We start from the raw sequence: 8,249 nt of genomic DNA on the forward strand, positions 1-8,249 counted from the left end.
GTCCAGTCCATGTCGACCTCCCAATTGAGCCTCAGATGCACTAAGCCTGCCCACTTGCGTATTCATATCTCCGGCAACCACCACAATGTCTGAGCTTTTATCTCGTCGCAGCAGGGCATTCAGGGCGTCGTAAAACCTGTCTTTGACGGCGTCGGAGCTACAGTCGGTTGGGGCATAGGCAGACACGATAAACAGACATCTATCAACTTGCCGCTTGTGAGCGGCAGACAGAGCGACGAGCGGCCAGACAACAGTAGAACTCAATAGCGCATGGACATAGGGAACGGGCGTACAAATTCAAAGATGCTATCGGTATACGATGAAGTTCGAAAGGATTGGGCAAGTGACGGACCTGATACATAAATTGTTGCACTTGGCTATCTGGGGAGCATCGATGCTTCAACCTGATTTTATTGGCTCCACACACACCCCGGCATCTGCTTCAATCCAGTGATTTCAAGCTTGGAAGTTGGCCTCAAACACTCAGCTGTGTCTACATACTGTACAAATTCAATCCAGCACTAAGAGCAACTGGGAACTGGGCCGCAGACCCCAAAGCATTATTTGGATCATCGCCACATCATCAGCAGAGATAAGTACACGCTACTAATGTCATAATATACAACCACCGCAAAACATTTATGTAGTGTTCATACAAGGAGCGAACATCGAACCAAAACGACCGCTGTAGAAACCACTGTTAGATGGTATACCTAGTTCACTGGTTACATCCCGCTACCTCTAGGTTTTTCTGATAACAAGAGTCACATCCCATCACCAAAAATCTGCGGCACTATCTGCCCTTCTGGTAACCCAGACATGATGAAGATTCTGTCAGATTCCTAAGATCACGATTACTGGGACGACATATTCGAAACATAAGAGCAGTCTGCTTCGGAGAGCTCCTTCCGCTTGGCCAAGTGCTGGACCGATGTGGACCAGAGGCAGTCATTTAATGGCAGGGAAGCACAGAACTACTTACGTACTATAGCCCGCTATATAAATGTCATATAACTGGGAAACTCGTTTTGTTGGACTGCGTGTGCTGCTAGGGTAACTTGCCCGCTCCTCATTCAACAAGCCCGATCGGATGTCAGTAAAGTGATGTTATTGTGTCAGGGCTGTTGTCTTTAGTGTCCAAACTGGAACCCAGGTTCCGACAGAAAGAAGACTTTCAGTCCGGAGGATTAACAATGGCAATACTCAGCCATCGCCTGTTTGCTCCTAGTAATGTCGGTAAACGGCTCTGTAGACTACATTGGTATTTCGCTTCCTTAGAACACTTCCCCAAAACTACCTGTTCTGAAAGTGTTTGCTTTTCCTGAATAGTTCATTGGTGCTACTCAGTTGGGATGCAGACAGAGGTCAGATCTCGGATTCGAGGAAGAGCCTGAAGTTGCTGGACCAATCCTCAGCCTCAAACACATAATGTTAGGCGGAATTCCATGCAGATACGCTTTACGGCTTGCTGTTAGGTGCGGCTACGGCCGAGAAATCTGTCCCGCAATGTAATATGCACGCTATGGGAGCACCAGGGGATAGTGATTCTTAGAAGACAGGTGTTCGCGATAATTTCTGCGGATGGAAAACAGAAAAAAGCTCATAAGCCCATTAAGCGGGGTTGTACATCACCGATACTTACATATAAATCAATTAAACTGACGGACACCGTATACTGCACACTACACGCTGAGATATCAGTCCGCTCGCCAGTCCAACACCAAGGCGAGCTCTGATTGGCCGAAAGCCTGGTCTCAAGAGCCAATCATGACCCAGAATTCGCCGAATCCCAGTTGCCAATGTTGTATCCAAAAGGCGTCAGAAGCTCCAGAAAGTTGTTGCCACAAAATTCATAAACGATATGCTGTACATATGTTGTGGAGCTGGTTTTAGGAGTTAATACATGTACACCTCTGGTGTTAATTTTACGAACACGATAGCATAGAAATTTTAGACCGGGAGCTAAACTGAGTGGAGACCGTTGTTCCACACTGGGAGATGCAGTGGTTAGAAAAGATGCCACCTCCTTATCACAGGTGAAAAACTTCGGAGCCAGTCACAAAGGACATCAACGGTGGTGGAGAAACTCGATGCCGGCAAAATCCGAATGGACTGTTACTTTTCGGGCTGTGGCAAAGGCCACTGCGGCTGTCGGTTTTTAACATCCGGACAGCTCTGCAACAGAACAAGATTCCGAAATACCCAGTCCACGCCATGCATACTTGGTCAATAAACAGCTGGGAGTGAACCACATGGAGGTCCCCTATAAAAACGAGCGAGAAGCTGTCGACAAATTTGATTGGGAACTACCACCCAGTTGCCGAACAGACGGCACCCGGTAACAGTAGGGGGGAATTTGTTGCTGAACAGCTGAACAATTTTATAGGACAGGCTCCTGGACATCTGATTTCTTCCTCGGTGCGTTGTTATTTTTGGTCGCGTTAGGAACCATGTCGGAAGTCACCGGAAGTTGGTTTATGCTCAACCGAACGGATTGTAAACCGAGTGGTTTCTTTGCACTTTTTTAAATATTCATCCCTGTTTAATGGTTCTGGGGAACCCATTCACTCATTTTAATGGCCCCTATTTATCATCCATGTGTTCACCTAGATAAGCTGTCCTTGCGTTCTCTGGTCCGACCGTCTGCAATATACGACTGTCACCAGCTTTCAAATTTGCGAACCTCTACCATTTTGCCTCCGTAGGTAGCCTCTACTCGCATCACAGCGAATCGCATCTACTTAACGTACCACAATTCACTATGATCGTGCCCGGAGCATGATAACTACTCCCGTCTTGGGTGCGGCCAATGCGCATCCAAAAATGCATAACAGATAGGGACTGTTCCTGATGGTACCACGAAAACTGTGCTTGCCTTCCCGCGGCATCGGGCCTATCCCGTGGTTAGCCTTTCGCATTATGCCTCACTCGCATCCGCCAACTAGTACAGGACAAACCAGTCCACAAACCCCCCGATTTGTCCCTCAACACCGGTCTTTTTCTCCGTACTGATACCCATTATTCCACTCCCAGCAAGAGACGAAACTTTCCCTTGCTAATCCGACTCTTTGACAATATATCCCAAACCCACTGAAAAAACACTGACGTAATATTGCACCCCTGGAAAAGAGGATTAACCTGATGCCCCACCTAGTGACCAGGTCATCACAACGAACCATCAGCCAACATAGTACTAGCGGCCCTGCCTGTGCTGAAACAGACCCAGTCAGATAAGCGGTAAATCTCCCCATCTGTATCATTACGCGCCCCCTCTCAAGAACCTCTGCGCAATCCAATCCCACCTCACCCGTAACCCCGAGATAGTTTACACGGGCTGGTTCTTTAAGAAACACTTACGTCACCCCCTCGTTAAGTTAGCTTCCCAACACAACGAACCTATCTTGCTTCTTCTTCACCGGGTTTCGCAGAAACTTGCGGGCCAAAATTATTTCCATACCTCATGGATAGAAGCCAGACGTCGGAGATATTCTGAAAGGAGCTAGTGCTTATACCTGATGCCGAAAGAGTGACGTAAATTTATGGAATATGTGGAAAATGGAACATGCGGAGCAAACTAAAGTGGCGGCGCAGAACCGTGACAGTTGGGTCTGAAAGGTTTCAGCGAATTAGAACGAACTATTTCAGAGGCGTTTGGAGACAAGTGAACTACTTTTTCGTAGTTTGGAACAGGTCATAGACAGTGCCTAAAGATGGCGATTAAACATTATTTGATGTCGAACAAGTAGCAGTTCTGAGCGCAGTGGTAGAGAGCTTTAATCACCTTATACCACGCATGTTTGGAAAAGCTGAATGCGAAGGAGGACCTAGGACCTATGTCTTCCACTTCGGAAAGATTACCAATCAACAGTTCACTAAGAATGGGTTTCCCAAGAGGGATTTGGAATCGATTCGGATACCCCTTGAATCTAGAATAGCAAAAAAGACCTGGCGAAAATAGTGAGTGGGATAAAAAAATCCAAATGGGACCGAATGTCAGGCAAAATAGAGGACGTCATGGGCCCGGATTTTACATGCAATTTTGATATCATCACCAAGTGGAAAAGAGGATCCACGGAAGATTGAGTCAGTGACATTATCGACTTACAGCAAGAGCAGTAGGATGCAGGCACAATAACCTGGATAACTCCGCTCATTATGGAGGGCGGCACTGAAGGAATTTAAGAGGCAAAATGTGAAATAACTGAGTGTATTCTGAGTCCGTCTAGGTGCATTTTTCTTTGGGAGTAGGTGGTCGAACGACGACCGGGCTAGGCTTTGGGTAGGAAATTCCTCTGGGAGGCGACATGGTTCCTGAAGGTGAATTGTTGCAACCACTGCGGAAAGTTACCGGAATAATTCTGGTGCTTCAATTTTTTCCGAAATCAAATAAGACGCCCGGTCACGATCATTTGGAGACGTATCCGTAGCAACACTGTCGAACCTCACAAAACGTGCAGAAAATTATTGACAGCGGATTTCAAACTGGATGCGGCATGATTTTTAACAAACTCCAGGTCCATTCGTTCCCGGTCAAGAAGAGCTACACCGATGCAAAACAGAAGATTCCCTTATAATCGAGGGAACCACCACATCTGACCGATGAAGTGGGAGAGGACGCTTACGCTTGTGACATTATTGCGTGGTCACTGCATGAATCATCGAACTAAACTTCTACCTGGTGCCCTTGGAAATGCGCTCTTTAAGTTGAGGTCAGAATTCGGGGTCTCAGGGAAGCGAGTGTCTATGATACAACTGGGGTGGTTTTCGGAGGCGTGCTTTTCTAATGAAGCAAACAGCACGTCGAGTGGAAGGAAATAATGTGAACATGTTGCGGACCACAGTACCGCAAGCCCTAAGCAGTCATAATATATGCCAAACAGAGTCGAGCAGTTTTAACCCCGTGCTTCGTGCTCCACTGCGACGATTCTAGCATGACTTTGTGGAAGACTTTTCAATCGCTCTCTGGGTTTGTATAAATCTTCCATGTTTCCACAGAAGGCTGCCCTAAGCCTAACGCCCTTCGACATATCAGGGCGTACGGGCAGCGACCCAGGCACTGGTACCGGCGTGAAAAGTCAGGGCTTTCGGTGACAGCTTAAACTACGATGTCGGTCCATGTAGAGCACTTCTTTCAATTCTATAGCCAAGGAAGTTCAGTTTGACATTCATAGGAGGCTGGATAAAATTGTGCTTCACCGTGTCGGTGAGTACGACATAAATATTCTGCCTCACAGATGCATCTACTATCCTGCTTGTTGATTCGCGCTTCCTATTGCATCTAGATGGCCTTAAAAAGTTATCGCAATGAATGTTGCCTACCGACTTTGCTCACGTTTAGGAATCGCTGCTAAGATCAGTTGAAGCTGAGAATGAAATTTCAAACATTTTATTCTCTCAAATCTTCCTTGCAACCCTGATTTTACCAACGCCATTAAGATCATAGCCTAAGGATCCAACCGATGTATCACCTCGTTTTATACTGGCCACAAGATAACCTGTGGTAACTTGTTTGGCATGTTCAAGAAGCGGTCTAACGCATGCCTGTTAGAGCGTCCATGTGAGTAATATGGGAGAAGGTGCACCGAATCGTCCGAAGGACGGCGAATGCATTTTGAGCTGATTCCTCGTGATGCAGCGAGAAGGACAAGTTTCAAGAGGGCCAGATAGCATAATTATTTTTGACATCCACCTTCATGATGCGTTCCGGTCCTTCCTCACCTTGCATATCAAACGCATCCACTGAGTCTCCTCCAAATGACGTAATGACACTTTTCATCATTCAGAGGAAGGCACCAGTTCAACGACTGCTGCTTTTCAGCACCTGCATCCATTTGTAGGGCACTGGCATTAAAACGTTAGGCCTTCAGGCCGCCCGCAAAAAGTAGACATGAACTTACACGAAAATCTGGAAGGTCGTTGAAGTATTTCGGAATTAGCAGTGATCCCAACACGGAGCCTTGAGGGACTCTAACGGGGACCGGCGCAGGAGATGGGTAGGTCGAGCCTATTTTCACCAGGAATGATTTGTTTGAGAGAGACGCCTTGATACAGTGTAGGATTTTTCCTTCAATTCCGCATGACACTATTTTTTGCAGCAGCAGGACAAATGGGACCCCATCAAGAGCATTTGAGAAGTCGAAAAACGTGGTATCCGATATAGGTTTCTTGTTCTTGGCTTGAGTTAGGCTGTCCACAAACACGAGCATGTTCTTCACATAAGAACGGCTTGGGAGAAATCATGATGAACTGGAGATATCAAGTTTTTGGAAGTTAGGTGATCTAGGATAGCCCCCTTCAGAAGGCGTTCCATCACCTTGCATAGCACGCTACTGAGGCTTGTAAGCCTGGAGCTGGCGTGAAAACCGCAACCTTCCAAGCATAATGAAGGTGGCCTTCGTCAAGCGACAGACGAAAAACCATGTAAAAATGATTTGCCAATGTAAACAAGATTTTCTTCAGGATCCTCGGGGGGACATCGTCAGGCCCCGAACGCGAAAAATGGATTGATCTTGTGCAAGAGTTCAGGAGTGTCCACCTTGAAGACCATGTCGGTAGAGACCATTAGTAGGTGAGCCTTGCCAGGACTGGATATGACGAGGACGTCCGGGCTGAATATAGGCCCGCAAAGTGTTCTGTGTAAACTTCAGATACCATTGTTGGTTCATTCGTGGGTACCCCGTTCCTGTCCCTCAAGGGGAACGCGGATGGCTTGTTTCTGCGGCGATGTTTGATGTAATTAAACGGCACATTTCTGTTTTTCCGAGCGATGTCCATAATGACGGCTTGCTTTCCTATGTTCACTCGGCGTACTTCTGATTTACAGCAGTTCTACATTTTATGAACTGCCAGTTCTCATTAATAGTTCACCGGTTACTCTACAACATCGTGTAGATCGGAAAGCCCATGATCTTAAAATGAAACTCGAGCGGATTTGTTAGTTCAATATCTGAACCAGTTAGGAATACACAAAATGAAATAACGAAACTTATCGGAAATGGAGCCGTTCCGTAACAGTTGATGGTGCTCACTTTAGTGGCGCTTGCTGCTTTACCACATATACTGGCTTTATTCTCCTACGCCTGGGTTAGCCTGAAGGGGATAAACTCTTGCGGTATTCTGGCGATACGGTTTGGAAGAGAATGGCGACATGTTTGTAGCCCATTCACAAGTACACCACATGCCAGCAGTTCATGATAATACCGTTTTCGTCCAAGGCGAGCGCCTATTGGGGAACAGTGGAACAGTACCTATCCGACTCGTGGCGCGAGACAAAGGCAGCAATCAGAGTCCATCACGTTTTGACGAATCCTGCCGATACTTCACCTACTGTTTTCATGACTTAGTCCATATTGACACGGTGAGGTTGAGCGTTCCACTAACATATAGATATATAATGGGACAGGCCAGCAGAGGTGATACCACCACAACCCCATGAAGGTTAGCTCATGCCCATTGAGCGTATAGAGACCATCACCCACGCAGGACACTGGGTAGGATTCTTCATCAATCACGGGGGCGAATGTCAAATACCAGGTGGCGCAGCGTCTGATGACACGGCTTCAGGCGGCTGATCATGGCACAACGGTAAAACAGCAGTAGTCCCTTGTGTGAAGGTCTGGTTTAAGCGTCGGGTTCGGGTATCTCCAAACCATGACTTACTTATCATCTCACAAACTCCCCGAAAGCCCCAAAATTGAAGCTGTGAACAGCGCTTCCAAGAGGAAAGTGCCTAGAAGTGAGCCTGGCAGAGTAATTTATCGCGCCAACCGAATAGACTCACAAGAGACCGTCTGCTTGGCTGACGATGTTACGCTCTGATTGGTCATACTTGGACCAATCAGCGTATGGCATTGTGGCTCGGCGCTTCCTGCTACCTCATGACCTTGAATGAGGAACATGAAGTAGATGGGATGTCCTAGCTCAGCTCCTTTACCTTTCATTTTGGTGTTGAAATTGTACAGAACGGAGCCGGACAGTCTGAGGAAGCTGGTTCTGCACAGTTTCAACATCGTCCTAATGTCATTTTTGGCGTTCCAGGTGATCCTTCACACCTGTGAGAGGGCTGATGCTATTACCACAACCTCGGAAACCATTTTTCGTTAGTTCGTCACATGCAAATTGAACCTGCACGATAAATACCTCATTTTCGACCGTATAGTTATACATAGCCGCTGAATGGCGCTTTAGGTATCACTGATTTGTGTCAAGTACACTCCCATCACATGCATGTAGAGACCGTGTAAGGCGCC

The 8,249-nt window shown here is 46.9% G+C and overlaps 1 protein-coding gene across 1 annotated transcript in view; it reads right to left on the reverse strand.

The window, feature by feature from the left end:
• The window catches only part of T265_02488 (hypothetical protein), a gene marked incomplete at both ends in the record, with an annotated part of 16,361 nt that extends 14,660 nt beyond the window's left edge, over positions 1 to 1,701 (reverse strand). The window contains one exon of the mRNA XM_009166737.1: positions 1,643 to 1,701. The remainder of the gene's footprint in view (positions 1 to 1,642) is intronic.
• Between the last annotated feature and the right edge of the window lie 6,548 nt (positions 1,702 to 8,249).

The sequence above is a fragment of the Opisthorchis viverrini genome (assembly GCF_000715545.1).
Source record: "Opisthorchis viverrini unplaced genomic scaffold opera_v5_30, whole genome shotgun sequence".
Taxonomy (NCBI): Eukaryota; Metazoa; Platyhelminthes; class Trematoda; order Opisthorchiida; family Opisthorchiidae; genus Opisthorchis; species Opisthorchis viverrini.